At 43.1% G+C, this 13,787-nt stretch overlaps 1 pseudogene; it reads right to left on the bottom strand.

The window, feature by feature from the left end:
- Positions 1 to 2,120: 2,120 nt before the first annotated feature.
- LOC102746235 (homeobox protein NANOG pseudogene) lies at positions 2,121 to 3,624 on the bottom strand (annotated as a pseudogene).
- Positions 3,625 to 13,787: the final 10,163 nt, after the last annotated feature.

Below are 13,787 nucleotides of genomic sequence, written 5' to 3'. Positions count from 1 at the left end.
AAACTTCTTGATTTTCTCTGGTCTCCCATCTCTAGCCTTGTACTAATGCTTATAGTCTTCAGTTCTGGAAGCAGTAGTCATGTTTAATAGAGAAGAGTAATTAGAGAGGTCATCTATATTAACAAGAAACATGACAATAGTATTCCTAGCTCTTTGTTGGTTCTGAGAGTGGAATTTTATTTAATAGATGCCAAAGTTATTAATAGCTTATTAAAGTACATGAAAGACTCGGGAATGCCTTTGATTCCAAACCAGATTCTCAGAATGATTAATACTGAATCAATGAATCCCTCTCCCTAAATTTTTCTGTTTTTAATGCTTGAGGTCATATAGTTGATCTCTTTCTGTTATTCCTTTTGCTTCAGCCTACTTATGCAGTGAACAGAATTATCACCATACAGAAAAACATGGAGAATCTGTTCTGCACACTCAGGAGAAAAATGTATCATTTTGAGAATTTAACAACTATTATAGATATTTTATTCATTTATTCTCTTAGTTACTTATAGAGCAATTGTCAAGAAGCCTGTATGCTTTTAGGCTGGGGCCTGCTTTAAATGCCAGTATGTATTCTTTCATCTTTCAAGTGTGATTTGTAAGGTTCAACAGTTTTTTTTAACTGAACTGCGAATGTGTCTGAATACAACCAAAATTGGAACAACTTCTTGGAGACTTTCTTTGCTTATAAGAGAAATGGTTCAAGTAAGATATTGTACAATTGCCTAATTTCTGTTCTAATTTTCATGAAATGCTTCTTTCTGGCCTGTGATGTTTTACCTTTACCATTGGTGTCTACACACACATGCTAACACATGGTCATACAGACACAATACACACAGACAACACCTACTTCTTTGCACATTTCTTTTTTTTTTTTAAGGTTTTTTATTTATTTATTTGACAGGGAGAGAGACACAGCGAGAGAGGGAACACTAGCAGGGGGAGTGGGAGAGGGAGAAGCAAGCTTCCCGCCGAGCAGGGAGCCCGACGCGGGGCTTGATCCCAGGACCCTGGGATCACGTTCTGAGCCGAAGGCAGATGCTTAACGACTGAGCCACCCAGGCACCCCCTTCTAAATTTTTCCCCTGGAGGAAGTTAAGACTTAAATGTTGAAAGAGGAGGCAATTCAACAGGCTCTTTGCTAGAATTACAGAATATTTTTTGTCGAAATGACTTTAGAGAATGTTTATCCAAAGTTTTCATTTACAGATAAGGAAAATGAGACCCAGGGAGGCAAAGTTACATACCCAAGGTCACACAGCTGGATGGTCAGAGACAGGGTTGGAATCCATTTTTTTCTGACTTTCAGGTTGAGATAGGGTAGACTGATCAGAGGGGGAGCAAGCCTTAAAACAATTTATGGAAAAGGTGCCACTTTGAAACAATGTTCCCCTTGTTCCTGGCTACCTTCCCATCTCCCTCCTCAGTTTCTTTATCAGAACTTTTGGTTGAAACTGACAGCCCAGACTCTTCCATGCCTTTTACCTGCCTTCAGCCTCTCTATCATCCTCCCCAACTTGACCCCCACTTCTTACATGTGCTCTGCTTCTTCCTAGTGGAAAGGTGTTTTATAAACCTGCTCAGAATTTATAGGAATGTCCCTGAGAGAGGTATTGCCTAATGCCAAAGATGAATGGTAACAATGTAGACAGCAATTTTTTAATTACAGTAAGTAAGTAATGTTGGTTGGGAGAGGGAAGAACTTAGTTGGTGGAGTGGTTCTCAGTCTTTAAATAATAACCAGCTAGACCACTATCAACCACCTGGCCATACAAACATCTTTGTATAAAGTCAAGCTTAGGGGTGCCTGGGTGGCTCAGTCGGTTAGGTGGCTGCCTTTGGCTCGGGACATGATCCCAGGGTCCTGGGATCAAGCCTCACATCGGGCTCCTTGCTCAGCTTGCTTGCTTCTCCCCTGCCTGCCACTCCCCCTGCTTGTACTTGCTCCCTCTCTCTCTGTCAAATAAATAAAATCTTAAAAAAACAAGAAATAAAGTCAAGCTTAAAATGCATAGTAAACATGAGAACTGTTATCTGCAGCTTGTATCTTTTTTTTTTTTTTAAGGGTAAAGTGGGTATTTTATTTATTTGTACTAAATCTATAAACCAATCAGCCAAACTGGTACTATTATCATGATACATTAAAATACAAAACATGTTTCTACAAATTCTAGAATAATGAACAAATTAACAGTTCTAGTAAAACATCACAAGGGACAGAGGAAATCAATGAAGCACATTATAGTTTAGCCCTTCACCGTTAACAATTGAGGTTATTAACATGAAAAGCCTCACAATCTCAGAAAATACAAATTATCCTTCATCACATGTCTTTGTATCTTCACTTCCTATTCTTGAGGTTAGATTCTAGAGCCTAAAGATATCCACATTAGGATTGTATCTAGTTATCTATAGCCAGAAACACCTTATATCATGTTGTCCATAGCAGCCAATGCTACTGAAACCTCTTTGACTCCAATCGTACCCCCTCAATGGACACAATAAGAATATTGGGAAACAGAATATCGAGGCAGAGCTATATAGGACCCTAAAAGACAAAGCCTAGGAGAAGTAATACAGCCACCGCCCAAATTGAGATTGAATAATATACTCATCGTCACACATTTTCAGGCTGTATGTTCACAGAATAATTTGGGAACAAATCCATTATTTGCTGGGTACTAAAATACTTAGCAGATTGTTGTATTACACTATGGCTTTCCCTAAAAGTTTCTAAGATGGACTCCAAATTGCTGATGGAATTTTGCTGGAACTGGATCTGGGGCTGCAGGGATTCCTCTCCACAGTTCTGGAACTGATTGTTCCAGGCTTGGGGGCACCAGCTCTGACTGGTCCAGGAATGGTTGCTCCAAGACTGGCTGTTCCAGATCTGGTTGCCCCAATTCGGGTTATTCCAGGTCTGGTTGCTCCATATTGGAAGGTTTCCGGAAGTGTTCCTCAGGTATCCCTGGTGGTAGGAATAGAAGCCTGGGTATTCTGCGGTTGCTGTGGTGTTCTGAGTCACACTCTCTCTCTCCTTTGGCCAATGGTTTTTCTGCCAACTCTTACATTTTATACTCTGGTTCTGGAACCAGGTCTTCACCTGCTTATAGCTAAGTTCAGAATGTTGGAAAGTTCTTGCATCTGCTGGAGACTGAGGCATTTCTGTCTCTGAAATTGATCATTGAGGACAGAGAGTTGGGTCTGAGAGAACACGGTCCTGATCTGTTTCTTGCCCTGGGCCGTATCTTCCTTCCTCACTGTTCTCTCCTCTCCAGAAGTGGGTGGTAGTTTTACCCTGGGACTGGTGGAGGAGTCGGGACTGTCCTGAACAAGCAGATCCACGGAGGAAGGAAGAGGAGAGATGGTCTCCGCGTGGGGTGTCTCAGCAGATGACATTTGCAGGGACGCATAATTTTCTTCAGGCCCATAAATCTCAGGCATTGGAGGAGAGTCCCTAGAACTGGGTGCTTCGGGGCCAGGCGGGCATTGGGGCAGAGTTGGATCTGCACTTATGTTGGTGAGTTGAGGGTAGATGGAAAAAAAAAAAAGCGAGATTGTAAGAAAGGCCCGGCTTATGGATCTAGGTGGAAGAACTGAGAGGAGTAGGAAGACCTCCAGATGTTAAGAGTCTGAGAAAGACAGGATGAAGTGGGTCACCACTGCAATAGTAAGAGCCAACCAGCCTAATGGAGCCAAAGGTTGGAACTTGTATCTTTAAGTCTGCAAAACAACTAACGTTTCTATAGCTCTTTACTGTTTACAAAGCACTTGCACATGTATTTTCCTCTTTGGGTCTCAAACAACCGTGTGAGCTCATTAAGGCAATGTATGTTGTTCTTTAGAGGAAAAACAGAGGTTCCAAGTCAGAGAGACTTACTCAGGGTGGACTCAAATCTGGGGCTTCTAATTCCATAAATCCCAAGGTCTTTTTATTTCACCACTTTGTCTCCTAAAGAGCCCAGCAGCAAACAGTTTTAGAAATTTGGAAACTTAGGCCAAATCTGTTTAGAAGGTGTGATGGTTAATTTTCTGTGCCATCTGAGACAGGACCAGGCTGCTGTGCCAAGCTGCTCCGCTGCTTGGGCATATGATCCCAGAAGGGTATGTTGAGATTATTTTAAGATACTGTTTCCTCAGTGCTGTGGCAGGTGGGTCAGAATGTGGGGCATAGACATGCACACTGGATAGAACTTGGCTGGTTTTGGATGATTCAAATATGATAGGACATACTTGCTTATTTGCTCTTTTATTTTTATGAAATGCTTCTCTCTTGCATACATACACACAGAGATTTTATTGATGAGAAAGCTGATATCTATGGGAAAGGGCTTCCTAATGTAAAACCCCACTATGAAACTTGTTTCCCCACTCACAAGACCTGAAGAGGCCTCCTTCTGCCCTGTTCATCTTTGGGCCTAGAAGAGCAAAGAACAGACGTTCCTTTTAGGCACTGCTGTCCTAAGAAAAGAGAAGGGAAGGGACTGGGCTACTCAGGCACAGTTACTCTTTCCAAACTCAGATGTCACTTTATCTCCCCTTGAGCAGAGTAAATAAGGCAGGGAGAAAAGCCAGGATGGTTACGTTAATGGAGCTCCCTTCACGGGGAAGGAGACGTCAGGAGTGGGAAGACATGCTCCATCCTACTGTAAATTAGTGAAGATTACGTGACTTAATGTAGGTGAAACACTTAGGGCCTGGTCTAGAGTCAGTACTGGATTAATGGAAGCTCTTTTAACTAGAAATTCACAGACTCATTTCTGGTTCTAGCTCCTCCATTAACTGAGGGATTCAGGACGAGAGACCACATCTGTCTAGCCCACTGCTGGATTCCCAGAACAGACACGGGTGCCTTGCAAAGCACCTGTAGTGATGACGATGATAACAACAATAATACTGTTTTTAAATAAATTAATTTTCCTCTCTGAATTTGCTTCCTCATAAAATAAGGAATTTGATCTTTTTTTTTTTTAAAGATTTTTTATTTATTTGAGAGAGAGAGAATGAGAGAGAGCGCGAGTACATGAGAGGGGGGAGGGGCAGAGGGAGAAGCAGACTCCCCGCCGTGCAGGGAGCCCGATGCGGGACTCGATCCCGGGACTCCAGGATCATGACCTGAGCCGAAGGCAGTCGCTTAACCAACTGAGCCACCCAGGTGCCCAGGAATTTGATCTTGACATTTAAATCTCTTCCTTGCTCTAATGATCTAATTCTATAATAAAGAATCTCAGCAAATCTGATACACCTCTGTGCCTTTTTAGGTTTAACACAACGACAACAACAACAAAAGGATTTGCTGCTAGCATTCTCATTTAGTCTTCGTATTTTGAATTCCAATATTCACAAAAGGCAATTCACTAAGTATAGCAACATATGTATAATTCTCTAATAATGTTAGGGTTAATTAATTTTTCTCTATCCCCCAAATATCCTGGTCAATTTTAGTAGTAGTGCCAGCATTGTATTCCATTCCTTATAATTTTTTTAAAAACTTTCATTTTGGGTTGATGAACAGCTTCTATTAGTCAAGTGTCCACAGCTATGCTACTATAAATTTTTCTCAATTTAAAAGTTTAGGATTTTATGGAACAAATCCAATGTTGCCAAGCATTCAGATCATTGTTTTAGAAAATCTCTTCCTTGTCCACTGAGCCAAAAACAAAACCATTCTCCAGTTGTTACATATTAGAGATGAGAAAACAGGCTCACGTAGTAATATGACCAGGGCACAAAAATAGTAAATGGCTGAGCCTAGTTCTGAGCACTTTTTATTTTTTTATATTTTAAAGACTTTCTTTATTTGAGAGAGAGACAGACAGACAGAGACAGAGATAACAAGAGGCACAAGCTGGGAGAAGAGGGAGAAGCAGGATCCCCAAGATCAGGACGTAAGCCAGAGGCAGCCGCTTAACCAATGGAGCCACCTAGGCACCCCTCCAAGCACTTTTTAAAGTGCCTTTGTATTTTATTAGTATCTTCTTAAGCAATTGGTACTTATGATCATGTGCTCCATCATCCACTGTGCAACTAGAAAGCTAATGTGCACTGGAAGAGGGCATGCACAGAACATAATTGAATTTAGCACTTTTTCATTAAAAAGTCTAAAATTTCTTATTTACATTTGAAGGGATTAGCTAACAAAGGCAAATATCACAAATGTAGTGAACAGCCTCAAAAGGCACAATGGAAAATATCACACAGTAGGTGAGTGAATTCAGCAACTCTAAAAACAAAGTTTCTTCAAGACTCAGATCTTCTTTATGCACTGCTATTTCAGTTTGGAGTCTAAAAGACTATCTATCTACTTTGTGTCTGACTTATTTTCCTGTCAGGCAGGAACTGGAATTTGAACTTTGCTCTCCAAAAGCCAAAGGCCAACTAATTTAGAAGGAGACTCTCAAAGTCAGTGATGGTTTCTTCTAGTTTCATTTGCTCTGTCTAAAGTGATGAAAGGATTTGATTCCCAGATAACTATGATCCTTATTGCTATTTTTACAAATCACATTAATTTCTATACTTAGTTCTGATCACTTGTGGCATTCCTGAGGCAAGTCTGGATTCATGCAACATTCCAATCCTGAATGCCTTTTCAAGTTTCCAACAGAACCCTGTGCTGGTGAGTGATGATACCTTTATTGTAGTAGCCCCAAGGTGTAGAAGTTGTTTCCTGTGGCCTAGACTCAGCCCTACCCCTCCACTTGTTGAAACATCTGCAAATACTTTTTTCATTTCAGAGGCATCTGACCACAGCTAGCCTCCCATCTGGATTGCTTCCTTTTTCCTGATTGCTCATGTAAGGCATCAATAATCTGGGAAGCACTGAGCAAGAGAGAAACTGGGAGGGCCTAGGGATTAGAATGGAGTTCTTCGAGGTTAGTTCTTATGGGTTTTCTTTCATACTCATTCATTAATTGACTCAATCATCATGATTGATTGCATGGTACTAGCAATGCAGATATCAACATGTAGCAGTATCTGTCCTCAAACAGAAAACAATCTATTACATGCAACATTTATTATCTCAGATAAGGAATTACATTAATCAGTTTATAGTAGTAAATTATTTTTACTAGGTGTGTTTTGTGTGTAAAGTTCCACAATTGCTTTAATTCTTATCTTTGGTAGGTATAGGATTCATGGCATATTTTACTTAATCTCTTTGTTTCCCCACCTTGAAAAGTGAAAAGCAATGCTCTCAATTTCAATAAAATTGAAAGCAATACTCTCTGAAGGCTTTTGTAAATAATAATCATTAATTAATAAACACCATAGGAATCTTTACTTGATAAGTAAAATGATAAATTGTGTAGTGCAAAGTAATCATATTTCTTCATGTTTCATTTGCTTTAGGTCTATATGTTAAGCCAAGCATCTAACTGCTTGACTACTATTAGAAAGAGACTATATTTTAGAAGGTGTTAATGCAGTTGGATCATTTCCATGCTCTTATAAGATATTAATTCCAAGTTTTAAAAATATATTTATATTATGCCCACATTTGCACATTTTAATAAGTTACATTCAAACTCTCATTTTATTATAATCAAATCATACAAAGAACTAATTAACTCCATCCTGGGAGTTATTGAGCAATGATTATACCTTCAAAGCAGCAAGAGATTTAAGGTGTATTCAGGGTGTGGCCCATCCACCCAGGATTTCAAAACTACATGGTTCTTCAGGTCCTGTTGGGGCCCATTTATCTGCACGTCTCCCCTGCAGGAGTTTGGACTAATCAGGTCACTACATCCTGACACTGCAGTCTCTACCACGCATTGTTTGCAACATGATGTAATGTCAACAGACCACAGAGAAGTTAGCAACGGGAAAAGGAAAACACTTTAATACCCAAGGCCATCCCTAGGGTTCAGCAGGACATATATCCTATATCAAATCACCTGATATCAAATCCTACAAATGAGCTCGGCCAAAAGGTTCAGCCATGTGGTCTGACTGTATCATGTTCTTCAGTTGCAATGCAATACTGAGGCAACCTGTTGTGAGTTGACAGTTCTTCCAGTTTGCTAAAACTGAAAAGGCAGTTTTGTTGCTCTATCACTGCTTCCTCTTTGCTGCAGAACATTTCACACGGCATTGTGCCTCAGCTAGTTTTCATTTATCTAGATATTATTTGAAATCGTGGAAGCGGAGAGGGGTCGCTGGTTCACTTCTTCAGCCTTGGCTTCTCCCCATCCCCCAGTGTTCCATGTCTTGCTACTCAGAGCAGTGCTATTCAATATAACATGAAAATACATGTCAAGGCCAGATGGCAGCTGGTTGCCCGAGAACTCTAAGAACAAAGAGAGCCATGGTGGCCCTACAGTGCTATGTTCAAATTAGAAAAAGATACCCCTTCCTCAGGTGGATGCAAAACACATGTCTTAGGGGGTGAAGGTAGGTGCTGGAATTCAATGCCTACCCACCTCCTCTGCAAGGCACCATGGTAAACAGTCAACACACTGCACACGTGTATGGTGTCCTGGCAAGAAGGGTATGTGTAGCCTTAAAATGATGGCAGAGGGCAGTAAGAAAGATAAAGGCCACTTGGATATGGAGCATGATGGGAAACAGCAGTATTGTTTGGTTTTGACTTTTCCTTTCCCCCTCTAGAGATCTATTCTAAAAGCTGAGACCAGGAACAGGTTTTACTTTTACACAAAAATATATGTAATGTATTACCATAGGTGATATGCACGTAAAGAGACCAAAATTATTTAAATATTACCTAATCCACCAGTTTTGTCTGTTTACTGCTGTACCTCTAATACCTAGAACAATGCCTGACACAGAGTAGGCCCCTTAATATGTTGAGTAAATCCAAGACTTTTGGTCATTGAGCAATAGGAAATTAAGCCAAGGGGCGCCTGGGTGGCTCAGTTGGTTAAGCATCTGCCTTCTGCTCAAGTCATGATCTCAGGGTCCTGGGATCGAACCCCACATCAGGCTCTCTGCTCAGCGGGGAGCCTGCTTCTTCCTCTGCCCCCTCTACTCTGTTTATGCTCCCTCTCTCTCTCTCAAATAAATAAAATCTTAAAAAAAAACGAAATTAAGCCAAGAAGATCTCTCATTTTCAATATTTCACAGATCAAATTAGGAAGGGTCATCAAAAATTAGTTTTCTCCTAGGCACTTCACAGGCCAGAGGTCTCAGCTTTCATATAAAAAACCGTCACCACAAGTGCTACTCAATACTGATTATTTAGAACTTCCAACGCGCACATCGTATTGGTCGACTGACAGTGAAACACGTATAAGTCAAATATTTTACATAAGGATGCACACTCCCACTGTATTCCAGTACTGGATAGGCTAAATAGCAAAAAAAGAAAAGAAAAATTTGGTGGCACAGTTGTATTTAAACATTATTTTATACTTTCGTAATTTTATATATGGGCTGCCATAACAGCAGTATATTATTTGTAATAATTGAGTATATCACCTTCCTTCAAAGATCTCAAAGCACCTTTTGTAAGGAATATTCCTCCCCATACCTCTGGTGAGGTAGGTTTGCTGTAGGCATTATTTCCATCATACCAGGATCACACATGAGTCATAAGGCAGTGGTAGGTCTGCCATTACTCACTCATGACACCTTAGTTCATAGCTCTAACTATCAGAGAGTACTGCTCACACATTCATTCATTCATTCACTCATTCCTTCCTTCATTGAAAATACTTATTTGATGCAGCTTACTAAGCATTTAGGGTCAAGTCCCTACTTCCTTACTGAACTCACACTGTATAAGCATTACAATCTTAAAAAAAAAATCTCGTAACAAATATTTAAAATTCAGAGCAGAGATTTTTCAGCACACTGTGATTAATCCTAATTGTTTCACAGTGACATACCTACCACTGACTCACTAAGGAAATGACTGAAATACCAAAAAGTTAAAGATATACTTATCCATGGTATGGCTGTTAATCACGTGTCTATAACATAAGGCTTTTAAAAAGAAAACGTTTGCCTGGTACAGCTAAATACTTGCGTTTTCTGTGTCTAATTAGAAGTTTCCGCCGTGTATTATAGTTGAGTTGGTACAAGATGTTCAAGACCATGAAAAGATGAATGTAATGGCTTCCTTGTGTCATGGTCTGAATTTTTTTTTTTTCAGTTCATTTGTCCTTTTAAGTAATCTTACTGTTTGTACGCTAACTGAATTCGCAATCGTTCCTCTTGCCAAACCATGCCTCCAGACTTGACTGTATAAATTAAATTTCATGCATGCATGTGCAAGCCGTGCCCGTTAAACGACGTAATATAAACAAATTAAAGGCACATTTTAATGACCCTTGAGTTCCGTGTTATGGTGGTTTTTAGACAGTTACCTACTGGGCACAGTTTAAGACACTGATTCATAGAAGTAATTTTCAGTGTGCCAACCGGGTTTGCTCATAGGATCCAGTCCCCTAACTGTGCAAGTTGCATTTTGCACGGTTTTCTTCTCGGGCTCTCCACCCCCTTGACAGTTGTGACGCTCCCCCGGCGACCGCCGGGAAGGGGCTGATTCACCCCCAGCTCCCTCTGCCGGAGCCGGCGCGCTGGGCGGCCGCAGCCACGGCCACCAGGGCAGAGCCGGCGCCGGGGCCCGGCAGCGGCTGCGTGACAGGCTGCACTCCCCAGCCCCGACGCTGTGGTAATTCAGACTGATCTCATCGCCTGTCGTCACGACACGCGCTTCCTCGCTCGCACGCGGCGTAGCGTGAGAGGCGCCGGGGACAGCCGGCGCGCTCACCCCTGAGCCTTCGGGCAGACGCGCTCTGCGGGCCCCTTGGAGGCCCGCGAGGCAGCAAGTCCCTGCTACTGGTTAGAACGTCACCATCCTGCCTTCAAAAAAATGGTGTCCGGACGTCAACAGATAACCTAACCTCCCAAGCGTTGGCCTTCGTCCTCTTCGGCCTCAGTGGGCCCTGCCGCTCACCGCCCCCTGACGCACAGCCACCACCCCCTACGAGTTCGGGAGTAGGCGCCAGGTCGCCGGGGTCAGTCGCCCGGCAACGCAGCTCGCCTCCCGCGCGCCCTGGGCGTCAGAGCGCGCCGGGTTCCCGGCAGTCCGGGCGCCGTGGGGGCCCCTTCCCGGGTCTCCCTGCCGGGGGCGGGCCGTCCGCATCCCTTCTGCGCACGACGGGCAGGGCGCGAGACCCCCATGCTGCTGTGGCCTGAAACCTCCACGACGGAGAGGCCAGGCTTGGAAGGCGCCGAGCAGGCGCCGCGCCTGCTAAGGAAACCGAGAGGGGTCCGCGGGGCGAGACCGATTCCTCGCCGGCGTTCCTCTTCTCTTTCCCTCCGCCGCCCGTGGGCTTTGCTTTACAGCAGCGGAGATGGAAACTTTTTGACGTTAAGTTGAGGGCATCACCCTCTCGGCTAAAGTCGGCGGAGGGCGCGGTGTGTCAGGAGCCGGGCGGAATCCGAGATTCCTCGCCGGATTATTCGGCCGGGTCGGCACGCAAGGCGGGCTCCGTGCCCGCCAGGAAGCCCCGAGCGAGCACGGAAGCGCCGACAGCAGCCGGCGGGGGCGGGGTTGCCGCCGCCGCCGCCGCCGGGATTGCGTGACCTGCCGGCCGGCGGCCGCACGCACTTCGTGCCGGTGGCGGCCCTCTCCAGCCTTGCTGGCCGCCGCCGCCGCGGGGCGGGAGGCGCAGGTACTGCAGGGCGGCACCCGGTTTCCACTTTTACAACCCCAGCCGGGAGAGGAGTCACGCTATGTTTCTGGGAAAGGGAGTGAGTTCACCGGGGAGGACACAGCATCTCCTTGTTATTAGAACGTGGGTAACATTCGGTAACAAAACCCGCTCACACAGGATGTATTAGACGAACTGGGAACCAGAGCTGCTTCATCAATAAGCAATCATGCCGAGAAACTTTACAAAGAAAACTTCAAATTAAGAGGCAAGGCGCACAGGTGCGAATCGTGTGACAAGCTTACACGGAAAAGAACAAAGACAGCGGCTTTGGAAGGCAGTTTTGTCCACTCTGCACAAAGATGAATAAGAGAGTCGATTTTGTGCATGCTGTTAGTCCTCCGCGAAGCGTTCTTTCCAGTGTTTTATTTCAAAATCAGAAGTACCTATTTCCCTGGCATACTGACTGGAGAGACTTCTTTTATGAGGCGACTCAAGAGTCCCAAGTGCATTTAAAAAAGAAAAGAAAAGGCTACAGACATTATAAGAAGCCAGAATCTAAGTTCTTTGTCAAGATCTTGAGAAACGGTGTTTTTCGCTCAGATATCTATTTATGTAACTCGTATGTTTGTAGATACCTAGATAAATCAAGTTTGGAGGGCAGAACAAAAATATTAACACCAAAATAGTTCAACACAAAAGCAATCCAGCGGACTAAAAGCTTTCAGCTTATTTGCTAGTTATTTATAAACTTTGATATGGTGGATCTAAGCTCTTATTTATTTCCCTCTTACTGTTACCTTAGACCTATGGTGCCTAGTGACACACGCATTGATTTTTGTTATACAAGTAACATATCATTATCAAAGAGGGGGATTCTCCTGGGTAAGGATACCTACTGTAAACTCCTAGGAAACTTTTTCAAAATACACGTATTTAGCTCCCAACTTATCACATGTGTAAAGAGAGAGCAAGATTCACTGCTCAATTTTAAAATGTTTTCCCAGCTAACTGATCCTCACTTAAGTGTATTTGGGGATGTTTATATTTGTGTGCCCAGCACTCTGTTTCCTCTGTGACCGAACTGCCCCTTTACTCTTCTAGGCATGTATTTAGAAAGGGAAGTTCATCATGTGTGGCCTTGCCTACCTGATCCTCACAACTGGTCAGGAGGCATGTACCTGTTACCTCCTAGCTTCAGCGATTTGGTCAAAGGATTGCTGTATAACTTAAGGTGTGCCAAACAGTCATTTCCTGGCATTTTTCTAACTGGAGGTTGGGAACAGAGGCCTCCTCTTTTCCTCTTGGTGACAAATCTGGACTGTCAGCCACTGCTGCCCTTCCATGTGCAGAGACTGTAAAAGAATGGATCCAACCTTCATTAAATGGTAAACTCAAAGGGCCAAGACACCCCACGATTTTTATAGTTCAAGAATCCATATCTGAAGTTCTTGGGGCGCCTGGGTGGCTCAGTCGTTAAGCGTCTGCCTTCGGCTCAGGTCATGATCCCAGGGTCCTGGGATCGAGCCCTGCATCAGGCTCCCTGCTCAGCGGGGAGTCTGCTTCTCCCTCTCCCTCTCCCCCTGCTTGTGTTCCCTCTTTCGCTGTGTCTCTCTCTGTCAAATAAATAAATAAAAATCTTTAAAAAAAAAAAAAAAGAATCCATATCTGAAGTTCTCAAAGCAGTCCTGTTTCCTGCTTTCTTGAAGCTTGGTTATTCAGCTCTTCTGCTGATTCTGTGAGGTGCTCTGGTATCCTAATAAAATATACATTTATAGAAATAAACAACAGAATGTATATTTAGAATGCTATTTGGAACAATTTTTTTGATTTATAATATTTTTTTATTTTTAAATTTGTTATTGTTATGTTAATCACCATACATTACATCATTAGTTTTAGATGTAGTGTTCCATGATTCATTGTTTGTGCATAACATCCAGTGCTCCATGCAGAATGTGCCCTCTTTAATACTCATCACCAGGCTAACCCATCCTCCCACCTCCCTCCCCTCTAGAACCCTCAGTTTGTTTTTCAGAGTCCATTGTCTCTCATGGTTCGTCTCCCCCGCCGATTTCCCCCCCTTCATTCTTCCCCTCCTGCTATCTTTTTTTTTCTTTCTTAACATATATTGCATTATTTGTTTCAGAGGTACAGATCTGAGAT

The sequence above is a fragment of the Leptonychotes weddellii genome, chromosome 1 (assembly GCF_054177405.1).
Source record: "Leptonychotes weddellii isolate Sample4059 chromosome 1, ASM5417740v2, whole genome shotgun sequence".
Classification (NCBI taxonomy): Eukaryota; Metazoa; Chordata; class Mammalia; order Carnivora; family Phocidae; genus Leptonychotes; species Leptonychotes weddellii.
The sequence above is the reverse complement of the archived record's forward strand: the minus strand, read 5'-3'. Positions and strand labels throughout refer to the sequence as shown.